The sequence below is a fragment of the Scardinius erythrophthalmus genome, assembly GCF_964197995.2.
Source record: "Scardinius erythrophthalmus genome assembly, chromosome: 11".
NCBI classification, from domain to species: Eukaryota; Metazoa; Chordata; class Actinopteri; order Cypriniformes; family Leuciscidae; genus Scardinius; species Scardinius erythrophthalmus.
The window spans coordinates 35905162-35918797 of record NC_138231.1 but is presented as its reverse complement, the minus strand read 5'-3'; the positions used below and the strand labels follow the sequence as shown (position 1 = coordinate 35918797).

At 38.4% G+C, this 13636-nt stretch overlaps 1 protein-coding gene across 4 annotated transcripts in view; it reads left to right on the top strand.

Annotated features, from left to right (window-relative positions):
• The window catches only part of bach2b (BTB and CNC homology 1, basic leucine zipper transcription factor 2b), a 101626-nt gene that overhangs the window by 44985 nt on the left and 43005 nt on the right, over positions 1–13636 (top strand). The window contains exon 1 of one of the 4 annotated variants that reach the window (XM_081378059.1): positions 12195–12389. The exons of the other annotated variants lie outside the window; for them this stretch is intronic. The gene's annotated coding sequence lies outside the window, so the exon portion shown is untranslated. Of the gene's footprint in view, positions 1–12194; positions 12390–13636 lie in introns of those variants that run through there. 4 annotated transcript variants of the gene reach the window in all.

The following is a 13636-nucleotide window of genomic DNA, read 5'->3' as shown; positions in this document are numbered from 1 at the left end:
ATGATGCCGAAAATCCAGCCTTGCTAAAATATATTAAAATAGAAAAATAGTTATTTTAAATTGTAATAACGTTTTGCAGTGTTGCACTGTTTTTCTGAATTTTTTAAAACACAAGAATCCTATTGTTGAGCATAAGAGACCGCTTAAAAAAAAATTGCTGACCCCAAACTTTTGAACAGTATATAACTCTAAATAAATATTATTAAGATGTGTACACTCCAAGTTTTAAGAACTTTTTTCTCTTTTTTGATGGTTCCACACCACATAACATAGGATTTTCAAAACCTTGTGAAGCCAATATGAATACAAAGAGCATATTTCTAAGATATTTCTTTTTTGTGGACATTTTGTTATTTGTCCCTGACCCAGTTGAGCACCTTTGAAAAATGTACAATATAGAACAGGGTATCAACATACAGAGAGTTGTGAGTGAGAACCACACATCAGCCATGTGATCACAGTCTGTTCACATCAGGCTCTTCTCTGTGCCCCGCTTCAACCAAGCCAAATGAGATCATCTTGTATATTATCACATGTTCATGTAAGTGTGAGGATGTCTGCGGACGGGGCATATTTATGCGCAGCTGTCTGGAGAATTCACAATACAGTGATGTGCTTCACTCTCAGCGTGTTCGGAAAGCGCTTCCATGTCTTGAGCCGTCTAGGGAGAATTACTGAATGCATAATGAACGGGACCCCTCTCTGACACGCCCTTCTCATCAGTTACTCCCAAATTTCGGTTACACTAGAGAGTCCCGCTCTAATTGAACTTCCTTTGATGTGGTGCATGTTTGCTAAGCCTCCTTATCCAAGACTCAACATTTCACAATACATTGCTCATTTTCTTCTGCAAAGCCAATTAATTTCTCAAACGGAATTGAATTTCAAGGACAGTGGATGGAGGGAAATAAGTACTAATGTTGAATTTCTGTGTTCTTTACATTGACAATTCATCAACGTGTATAAGTATTTTTTAAGTAGAGTTTGCTTTTACACAAAATTATTTTACATGTAAAATACCCTATAAAAATAACAGGGTAAAAAATTATTATTTTTTAATTAATAATTATTATTTTTTTAATAAATAAATATTTTTTTTAAAGCTATACACTACCATTCAAAAGTTTGAAGTCAGTATGTCTCTTATATTAGGCTGCATTTATTTGATAAAAAATGCAGTAAAATTATGAAATATTCTAACAATTTAAAAATAACGGTTTTCTAATATATTTTCTTAATATATATTTTTTAATTATGTTTTTTCAGGACTTTTGTCATCACTTGTGATCAATGCAATCTTGCTAAATAAAATGTTATATATATATATATATATATATATATATATATATATATATATATATATATATATATATATATATATATATATATATAATGTTTTAAATCGTACGGACCCATAACCTTTGAATGGTAGTGTATATATATACATACATATATATGAACAGCCTTTTCTAAATATGATAAATTTATGGTGCCACACCAAATATTATGATTAGTTTGCGGGTGACACATCTTACCCACTGATATTTCTAACCCTGCTCACCTCTAAAGACAGGTTACTCAAAGTACCGTTACACCTGAGGAGACGCTTATGGTATGTCATTATAGAGTGTTTATTCATTCAGTAAATAATAGCAGTGCAAATGTGGTTTGTTTACCTAAATGTGGACAGAATATGAATAGTGTGTTTGGAAGTCATTCAGGCGTTTCTAGCGAGTCTGTACTATTGGGCTTGTGGAACATTCTATGACTCATCTCTGGCACCCACTGAAAAATTATGACTCAGAGGAAGTAGCACACACATCTCAGAACATTCTTTGTGTTCTGTGCCATGCATGTGTATTCAAGTGTGTGTGTGTGTGTTCAGGGTGAGAGACGTTTCGTTCTTGTGAATTATGTGTGCCTTAAAGAAAATATGAATCAGAACAATGTGGCAAGAATTTGTGTAGCTGTTTATTTTGGCTGTTAATGCATTTGAAGATTGTGTGCATGCAAATCTCATCTCAACCACGTCTGCTCAGTTAGTGTGTGTCGCATGTGTGTTCTGCACGTGGGTGTGCGTGCATGTTCATATGTGGCATTATTTCTCCGTACAACCACAGCAGCATTTTTCCATGTGCGCATGAGCATGTTTACGAGAGACTGCATCGGTGGGTGTTGCGTGGAGTTTATGAGGCCCTTTGAACGAGAGCTGTGGTCCCAATTATCTGTTGGACCCCTCGCAAGCTCTTTCCTCGTCTCGTCTCAAACCCCGTGCCCCCGTCTACCATCCTCAACCTGTCATTTTCCCCTCTTAAAGGGGACAGCACCGCCTCGAGAGCTTAGGAAGAGGGGATTTCTCCACGTAAAGTTGAAAAGAGGATTATCATCCTGTAGTAGACTTCTCCCCTGAGGTGTTCTGTCTTTGCTTTGAGTTTTGGTGCAAAGTTCAGAAAACTCATATTTTTTACATGTGGCACTGACATGAAAGGTGCATCCTTTCATCTCAAGTATGCATGTGGGTTTGTGGAGTATGCAGGGACCACACAGTATACGTGTATGTTTTAATAGTTTCTTTATATGTAGATTTAAAAAGGATTTGGACACCCAAGCAATATTTAAAGTACTGTGTAGACAGCAAAATATCAAACCAAGTGAACTTCACTTTTTTAATCATTTTATTTTACTTAACCAACTGATCCCCTCAGTTTCCCCTCAAGTTCAAGTTATTTTTTCACAATATCAAACTGTGAATGCTTTTTTTTTTTTTTTTTTTTACATTAGTACACCATAGAACTGTACAATTGTGGATCAACTGATAATTAAATTTTGAACAGTTCATGATTCTAAAGAAATTATTATTTCATTGGTTTACAAAGCCTTTAAGCTAGCTTTAAGATTTAACAAAATAACCAGAGATTCTGACAAAAAAGTATCGGATTACCTATCACTAATTACGTTCTAAATCCCATATCAACCTCGACCAGTTGAACAATACAAGGATAGACATGAAACTGCACTTTTAATTATTTCAAATAAATAATAAAATGCCATAAATTATTCTTAAACTGCCCAAAGTGTGTAATGGGAGACGGTTACATTTAAAAACATACATTTTAACATTACATTTGTATGTTAAATCAACTGTTGTTTTATTTAGAATTATTGTATTGTCTATACAGAATTTTATGCAAATACATCAGAAGTAACCGTAATTAAATAACAGAAAAATTAAAAGTAATCCCATACTTTCCTTTTTCATGGGAAAAGTAATTAGATTACTAGGTAATTAATTACACCCATATATATATATATATATACACACCAAGCAAGATATTTTGTAATTATCCCTATTTTCCATGAACTGATATGAAATCTAGCCTGAAGGTTGTTGCTAAACATGCTACAATGGCACCCTATACATCTGTTGTGCCACTAAGTGCACCTTTGTAAACAGGAAACTGATTTTGATGTTGTAAACTTTCATAGGTTACTTTGGGTCGGTGGTCGAGGCTGTAGTTTTAGTGTTTTCAGACGGTGCAGTGCGTCAGCGCTCCCCTTAAATGACCTGCAAGTTTTCTGTAACTGAGTCACTCTGCAGCGAGGTGATGGATGCCTGGTGAGTCATCACTCGAGATCGCTGGCAGGTGGAGGGCTGTGAAAAGGCTTTTATCAGGCTCAATGATTACAGTATGAGAGGCACAGCTTGATGTGTGGTGATTCATTCAGTGCCGAGTATGTCTGCACTGAGCATTCTTCTTCAATCTGAGCAGAATCTAGACAGACAAACATTGTCAGTGTATTCAGTGTTGTTATCAGGTACTAGTAAATACAAGGAGGTAAGCATCTTTGCGAATTCCACATCTATGTATTTTTGAGCCGAACACCCGAGCCTTATATGCATTTGACTAATTATGCATCTAATTAGTGTTCAATTCCTATCGCCTTTCATGTGAGGCATCGATCACATAGAATGTACTCGCACACATTCAACTAAAGGAATCAGTGGCCGGGGTCCATGCGAGGTCTGTAGAAGCAAACATTGAGCAGATTGAGTGACGCAGCTGTAAATGGCCACGCACACACACATGCTGGGAGAGCATGTGAAATGATTGTGGCTGTGGAAGCTGGAGATTGCTTTCAAAACAGTTCTTCAATTTCAGCAAGTCAGAAACAATAGTCAGCTAAATGGAAATTCTCGCAGTAAGAGATATGAGTGTGGAAATGAGAATATATTGATTCTGATCCTGTTCTCTAAGTCTGTCAATCTATCCATCTTCAGTGTCACATTATCCTTCATTCAAATCATTCTAAAATGCTGAATTTGGTGCTCAATAAACATTCTTATTATTATCAATAATATTATTTTCTTAATATTTTAGGCTGAGTCCTACTCCTATCATAGAGAGTAATTACCAGTTATTGCTGACCAGCAACAAGGTCCTTTTATTGCTCCCTGAACTGGCTAAGCTCCAGGGAGAGCAGAGAGATTGTATTGTACACTTACCTGCGTGTCCTCACTGTCTTGATCCAGTGGTAATAAAAATAAGCAATATTAATAACAGATTTTGCAGAAAATGTATCACTAAAGGTGCACTTCGCCCTTTTTTTTAGCGCAATTTTCCAACGGACAAAATTGCGATTGTTAACTCATGATTTCTGTTCTGTCTGTGCGCACCAATCTTGCACTTCTATCTCCTCCTCAACCAGACCACCTAGAGACTTCGGGTTTTCGGCATTATGTTAAGGAAGGTCTAATCTCGGGAACGCACAAAAAAAAAAAAAAAAACATAAAAAGATTTACTATCTCTTAGTGTTGTGATCCCATGACATCAGAAAATTGCGCTTAAACACTCACTGAGTTTTTATTACTTGTTTAGTTTTCTTTTTTTGCTTTTTTCCTGATCGATGCAACATCATGCAAATTCAAACATTCAATTGTAGAAATAACCTATTTGCTGATTTATTTGGGAGTGTTTATTCAAGAAATACCTGATGTACAAGCAGGTTTACCTAGAAAAAGCAAAAAGGTCATGTGATTTCAAAATGGCTGCCCCCATGATGAGTCCACCTCTCCATGTGGATTAAAAAAAATTGATTAGGCTAATTAAACGTCTGGAGTCTTCATCTCACGTTAGTGTACATCATCTTAAACATATTTGTCCAAAGTACTATCCATTTCTTAAGTGCTAAAACATTTTTTGCTGTGTAAAAATGTACTGAGTGCCCCTTTAAGTGATTTCTTAAGCAGTTTTTAATGAGAGAGTGTCTTGTCTTGCATAGAATGTTGCGTAATATCATCTGAGAGTTGAGTTGGATTCATATTTCATTCCCGAGCACGATCCGCGTTTAGTGTGGGAATTCACATCCCTGTTTAATAAAGAGAGCAGATTAGCCATGCTTTCACAGTCAGCCGTCTGTGTATCTGCAGAGTTAAACGGAGTCACAAATGGGCTAGACAGGATGCCACACAGACGGAGAAGATGCTGATTTTTATGTTTTTCTCTTTGTGGTGGACAAAATCCTGTCCAGTGTGGATTACCATGTGCCATGTCCTGTCTATGTACTTAGTAATCATCCCTGGAATAGTTATATGGTGGACTATAAATCTAAATATGGCACAGTTATTAACCTAAACGTGACACTGGAAAATACTGGAAATGCAGGTTCCAGGTGGATGTTTTCACCCAGAATATAATGAACGATCACATAAAAACCTCTGACATATTTTGACATCATCTTTTTTATCCTTCTCATTCTTTTTCCATGTTATTCATGTTTTTTGTTTTTTTTTTCATCTCTGCAGTCTGAGCCATTATAAATCCATTGAAGGATTAAAGGCGCTAAAAATAGGCACTTACGCAGAGTGGGAATTAGTGCGCTGCTTCTTTCATAAACAAACAAGCGTGGATCTGCGCCGCTGGCCTAGGCGGGCCCGTCTGCCCTGGGCTACAGGGAGTCATTTGTGGCCTGTGGGAGGTTGACCTCGGTCAGGCACTGTCGGATGCATGATTCCCTCTCGCTCGCTGCCTCAGAGACGCACGCAAACATGGAGCCTGGAGTCCAACGTGTGGGAGTATTAACACAAGAGACGGGCCAAAACGCTTAATGATGCTAAACCGCATCCGTGGCTAGCGGCACGCACCAGCCCTCGCATTCTGAGAACTGCACCGAGACCAGACCAGTCCAACCAAGCCGGACCGGACCAGACCAGGCAGTTTCAGACATGTCATTTCAATCTGCTGACCTGCTGCGTGGCCTGTCTGCAAATAGAAACGGCTTCCATGAGCGTTTTCACCACGAGGCGAAACTAGCGAGGGCCGTTACTACACTTGGTTCAGAAAAGACGATTTCCTTTCTCTCTTTCTATTCTCTCATGCTAATTGTTTGTCATCCTCCTCCTGTTTCTCACTATCCCTTTTTTTTTTTCTCAGACAAAGATGAAATCGTACTGGGTCTCTCTATTACTCAGCGCTTGAAGCATCATAAAAAAACGGGGAGGATATATTCATAAATTAAAAGAGAAGGAGACTTCATCCATATTTGATTTGTAGGGTTCAATAATTAACATGTACAGTTAGCAGCACACTCTTAAAGGCATAGTTCACACAAAAAAAAAAAAATTTAATTTACATTCCCTCATGTTGTTCCAAACCTGTATGACTTTCTGTATGATTTCTTCTGTGAAACAAAAAGTTGAATTTTAACATTTTTGAATTTCTCATGACATGTTTACCTACAACAGGCTAGTAAGCTCCAAAAAACACTGAAACATACCATTGATGTGGATCATACCATTCATGCATTACCATAGACTATTTGGGAGCAGACGTCACAGTTGTCACTGCAGCTGCATTGTGTTTGTAGAAAAACAGTGGTAACAAATGGAGGAAAACAGGCGAAATCCTCGGAATAAGAGACAAAATGTCTTGTTGTGGATTTGGATGTCAGAATCAGAATGCAATAAAAGAGAGTCTTCATTCTTACAGAATACCGTGGTCGAAGATGCCTTATGCCTAATGTCTTAGATCTTTCAGTGGTTATAATGTGAAGTAATGGGGTCCACCTCCTTCAAGTCCCAAAATGTGCATGCATCCTTCACAAAAGTAATCCATCCGGCTCCAGGGGGATAAACGAAGGCCTTCTGAGGGTAATCCGTGCGGTTTTGTCGTAAAAATATACATATTTAAAACTTTATAAACGAAAATAACTGGCTTCCGGTAGCGGTCGACGCGCGTTCATGGAGATGGATGCTGGCGTATGACGTAGGACGTAGCGTAGGAAGCGTCGTGACGTAGAACGAACGTGAAAGCGCAGCCAGAGTGCAGAGCAAAACAAAACTCTACGTTCGCTCTGCGTCACGACGCTTCCTACGCTACGTCCTAAGTCATACGCCAGCATCCATCTCCGTGAACGCACCTCGACCGCTACCGGAAGCCAGTTATTTCCGTTTATAAAGTTTTAAATATGTATATTTTTATGACAAAACCGCACGGATTACCCTCAGAAGGCCTTCGTTTATCCCCCTGGACTCGGATGGATTACTTTTGTGAAGGATGCATGCACATTTTGGGACTTGAAGGAGGTGGACCCCATTACTTCACATTATAACCACTGAAAGATCTAAGACATTTTCTAAAATGTGTTCGTCTGAAAAAAGATTGACATATACATCTCGAACGGCTTGAGGGTAAGTAAATCATGGGTTAAATATCATTTTTGGCCGAACTATCCCTTTAAATGGACAGACTGGTCTGATGAAACCTGCAATGATTAGTATACTATTAAAACATGAATTTGATGTAAACAATAGGTTTACATAATATTCATTTATACAGTTCATAGGGGACTTTATAACTCGCAATTGCGAGTTTATTATGTTTCTGAGAAAATTGCAGGATCTAAACTCACAATTCTGATTGAAAGGCAGAAAATCTAGTTATTATCTCAATTCTGATTTTTCTTCTCAGAATTTTGAGAGATAAATTTGGAATTGCAAGAAAACAAGTAAAAATAGTCAAATAGAAAAGACCTTTTTCACTCTTTTATCCCATGGCTTCCATAGACTGCTACTGCCCCGCCCACAAAAACATGTCATCTCTGTTTGCAAACACCCAAATAGTCTACTGGCCTCCATTTTACTGACCAAAAAATCTGGCAGTTAGGCATTTTTCAAAATATCTTCTTTTGTGTTCTACAGTAGAAATAAAGTCATACAGGTTTGGAATTACTTGAGGGAGGGTAAATGATGACAAACCTTTCGTTTTTGGGTGAACTATGCCTTTAAGCTCTATTTCAAGAAGTGGTTTCTTTTAGTCAAATGACAGCTGGTAGATTTTCAAAAGCTTCTTACTGGAAAATGTGGTTTCCAAAGAGGGGCTCATTTTTACCTGTCCTCACTGTACTGAGTCATTCAGATTGACTCAAGACTGTAACAGCCTTCGTCTGAGTTTAATTCCCTCAATCTTTACACTGCCACTGAATGACTAACCTGGGCCCGAGCTGAATCATTCTAGTGTGATTTTCTTCTATTGTTTGGAAATGTATGATCACTGGTAATATCATTATTACTTTATGAATAAGATACTATTTATTCTCTTTCTTATAAATCCATCTCTTTCTTAAAAGTCATCTTCGTGGATTTTCCTTCAGCTTGTAATGTACGGAGTGGAGTTCAAAACATGTTAAGAGTGTTACATTTTCCTAAATAAACATGTTTACATATTATCAGCATAACAATTGAGTGAAAAGTTGAATTCAAATATATAATGTTTTAGTATTCGGATTGCCCTGCTTTTGCTTTAATAAAAGCAGTACTTGAGCTGCATGAGCTCCACAAGTTTGTGTCAAACCTGATGATCATGTTCTCCAGTATGATTTGAGAAGATTGAATGGAATTCAATGTAATCAAGAATGTCTGACTATCTGTACAAGATTCATTTGACATCAAAACTTTTCACAATTGGGAAATTTGGTGTGTATCTAATTTTAAAAAGACTTTTGGGGGCCTCTTTTGGGACAGCGCTGGTGATAGACTTTCTTCATCACACATTGTTGGGTTCAAACATGCACTCTTTCAGTCTAGATCTTTAACCAGTAAGCCACACTCAAAAGATACAAAAAAACGTGTCCCTTCAATTGAGGGCAGGTATGCATGGTGCAGAATGGGTAACTGCAGAGAGAACCTGTGTGGAATGCTGTGGAAGCAACACATTTTCGGAACATTCTTTTTAAAACAACAAACTTGAGGATATTGCAGATATCTGGCATTTCAAATGTTTGTTACATTATATGGCATACACTTGTCAACCTCTATAGGCACTTAAATGCACATGAAGTAAATGTAGAGCAGCATTGGGTTAAGACAATAGCTGTACAGTTCAGCTGGCCAGTACATCCCCTGAGGGACCCTTGGGCCCTTCATGCAAATGTATGTGTGAATTCGCCCCGCATCCCTGGACTGTATCGATACTGATGGAATTCATAAAGATCTGCATTACTATTCTCCAAGGCTACACACGGTGTTAAGATTCAGTGTTTTAATCAAGATTGAGTCAATATTCTGCTAGATTCATATTGATCCCTCAGTGCTGCCGGTGACCCTACATCGGCTAGCGAGATTCTGTGGCATAATCAGTATGAAAACAGATGCTACATCTTTATTGATACGAAACAGGCCAAGTGCGTATGTGTGTGGGTGGATGTCAGTGTGCAAGAAAAAGAGGCAGATCTCTGGCATTTTTAGAGCATCTCGATGACTGAAGTGCTGAGTTTTGTGGGAGCCTTGTATAAAAACAGTTAACGGATAATATTCGAATAGGTCAACAGCATAAATATCACATCCCAAATGTCAGATGGCTGATAAAGGAAACCCTGTCACTAGCACAAAGCAAGCAGTGGGCAGAAGCCTCCCACAGTCTGACATCAGTTAAACATTCTACAGGTTTAAGCTGATCTGAATATTTCCACTTTATGTTTATGTGTGTGCGTTTGAGAGAGAGAAATATTTGTCCTCTAGTTCTTAGTCAGCCTCATATGTGTTTAACCCCAAACCCACAGCTAGTCTCAGTTGCGCACACTTGGGATCATAACCTTTAAAACTATGATTTATCTGAAGGAGAGTATGTGCACTCACGCACCCAGGCAAATACACAGCCGTTTAGAGGGGAAAAAACATGGGTTATGACTTCATGGAATACAAGAAGAGGAAGGTGAAAATGGCAATAATACTGTCTTAAAATATTGGTAATTTCTCACAATGTCTAGACCTCTACAGCACCACCCAAATGTCTTTTTAAATTTCTCAGTTTAAATTGACGTAGGAAACTAAATGCAATTTGTATGCAAGGACGTAGAATTTAAAAAACTTAAATTCAAAGAAGTTTATTAAACAATTATTCATTATAAAAGACTACAAAAACGTTAAATGAAAGTTTGACTTCTAGACAGACAGACAGACAGACAATGAGTTTAGATTTACAAAAAAAACAAAAAGGAAATGGATTTTGGTTGGCTAACATTAGACACCCATAAATAGTGTCTGGGGGCCCTAGTGATCAGCTTGCACTGTATGTGCAGAGGGGACCTGTGCTATGCACATTCAGCATCCTTTGGCAGTGTTGGGCCGTGCGGTCTGAGGCTTTTGCGGCCCCTGATAGTCTGAGACTCACTCAGGCCCAGTCCATATTCTTGTCTTCTCTGTCATTTTCGAAGGAATCATGTTTTCACACCTTTATTTTCTCTCTTGCTATATTTGTCGCATCTCTCAACTGCTGAGACCTATGAACGGAGAACCTCCGTTGTTTTGGAAACCTGCGTGTCTTACGTGCGCGTATGAGAGACTCACTAGCAAATGCACATCTCTATGTGCTTATATTAGCTCTTAGCATTTTGTCACCAGGGCTGCCAGCACGTTATCTGATCCTGAGGGAGTCCGTTCTCTATTTCTACTTGGTAGCTTCTCTAAACACATGCAGGGACTGCATTTTACTCAAGGGTAAACAGCATGTAGTTGTATTTGGAGTAATATAGTAATATAAAGTTTGACAACCTCAGCATAAAATCTTAGTTCCCTTTTGAATGAATAGTGCTTTGAATGTATAGGCCTACATGACAGGTTTGCAGAAAAGGAACAAGCTACTTTATCAATGAAGCAGCTATTGTATTGACACCAAAAAAAGTGATCCGTGAACAGTGGTCGTCAATGATGTAATATATTTCTGACATGAGAGACGCAGTTTAAACGGAAGTGTGTCAGATAAAAGGAATGTGGAACGAGAGTTAAATTGCACGTATATAATCTGTGCAAATGTTCATATTCCATTTAGACTAGCATTGTTTTCAAAGACACACATGACACAGTTTGTGAGAGTGCAGATGTGGGTGGTGCTAAGTGTCAATTCTTTCCTATGGGGAGATTTTCCATCAGCTTCTGTTGGGTTGAGGTTTGTGCAAAAAAAAAAAAAAATCCTGCCAACTCTATGATTTTGCAGATGTGCATCCCATTTTCTAAAACTGTCCTCTAACGGGTCTAACCACCTGTTAGTTATCTGGGTTTGTTGATTCAGCGGTCAGGCTTGTCGATGGTGTTTTATACTGTATCTATGTGTGAATGGATTTATGAGTATGTATGCATGCATTTTTTTAATTAGTCATATCAGTGATGTCTTGGGTGGAAATCTCTGCAGGGTAGCTGCAATAATGCATTTGATGATTGACTCTGACTGAAGCAAAACTGTGTGTGCGTGTCTGGAACCGTGAAGAAGTTGCCTCTGTAACAGTTTGACTTGTTTAATTAGCAAGACTCCGATCCACATTTTGAAAGAGAATATAAAAGTTGTTTTGTGAATATGGTTATAGCTGTCTGTTTTTATAAAAACACTGAAATGTCTTTATTGCATTTTACTTTGATTCTTGAGGCGGTTGAGTTAGATAGTTTTAGATTAGGTCTCTCATTCAGGGTGTAACGACTGCAGTTAAGCAGCAGAGATCTGCACCCATTCAGGCATAACATAGTGAGAGTGTGTGTATGTGCCCTGCCTGTTACCATATAAGACTTGTTTCATGACTCATGCTGCTTTGTGACCTACAATGTGGGAAGTCATGATTCATACAAGCTACATTTAATCAACCTCAGCTCAAAATACTCCGGCATGCGTGACCCCACCTCCCCTGCACTCACACACACAGAAACGATCATCTCCACAGATGCCGCCACACTTGTGTCATTGTGCTTGCAGTGGCCTGAGTTCAAAGTTAGGTTACGTTTACGTAGATCTAAAACAACATGAACATTTATTTTTTCATTGGAATGGTTTTGTTTGCCATTGGAATTTCCAGACTATACCATCATCCCTTGCACTGACATGGTTCTGCTGTGACATCATTCAGAGGTAACGATGCTTTCATCAGATCACAGGCTTTCTGTTGTGAAGGCTTTTATGACGAGTACTGATTTATTTAATGTGTGGCTTTTCTGTTTTATGCGTAATCAATTGGAATTTAAAATTGTAAACATTTGAGAAGTTTGAAATTTGCCGTTTGCTGATTAATTATATTTAAAAAATAAATATGAACTTTATTTTAATTATATCATATTGTGTTATATTAACATAATGTTCTTCTGAGGATGATTGAAAATGTTACCGTTTATACACGTATTCTGTCTCATATTTAGAAATAATCTTAAGCAACCTGCACAAAGCAAACTGACCATATCATAGCAGAGATAAACACCACCCATCTTGAGGCAGACATTGTGCTTTTTATACTGAGTGGTTTTCCTAGATGGCTGTGTTTAGTATTGATTTATTCAAAGAGTGTTTTGGTCTGCGTCTCCCTCAGTGACATCCAGTACAACGGTGAGAGAAGACTAGTTTTGACTAGCACTTGATTTCTAACTGCTCCACCAAAAGTGGTCTAACACATCTGAGGGTCAGTGATATTGTCCATGTGTAATATTTTGTTGTCGCTTTTGTTATTTCTACATGTCTGCAACACGCAGATCCTCGGGCGGTAGGGGTCGTGAGAGATTGATGATGATGGGATTGGGCTTCTGCCTACCCCAGCTGTACAATAACTCAAGCAAAGCCGTGCCCCCTCTACATTTTCCATTATGAATAAGTCGCACTCACACACACAGCTGGCAGTCTCAGTCATGAATAATTAACAATGTCTCTGCGTACTCCAGGAAAGAGAGAGAGAAAGGGATGATGCATAGCTCTTTCTCTCCCTAGGGTTGTAGCACAAGCAGACAATACTATTGATTTCTGCCTGAGCAAGAGGCACTTGAATCCATTTAGAGATTGAGCTGGGCATAATGAACACAGACATGACTTCATACCTTTACCTTGAACTTTCCTCACACAACCAGATCACCATGCTTACATGTATAAAGATGGCATCGCAATGCAAGTGTAAATAAAGAACTGGTCATATGAATACTTTACGCAAGAAACACTATATATAAAGACTATAATGTTTATGTATTTGAGGAGTGGAGAAGAGTGTCTTATGGTTTATTCACACTTGGCATGTTTGGTTTGAACGAACCCTGGTGTGATTCCTCTGTGTGAACGCTGCCATCCAAACCCTGGTGCGCACCAAACAACGGGATCGAGACCACTGAAAAGACGTGTCT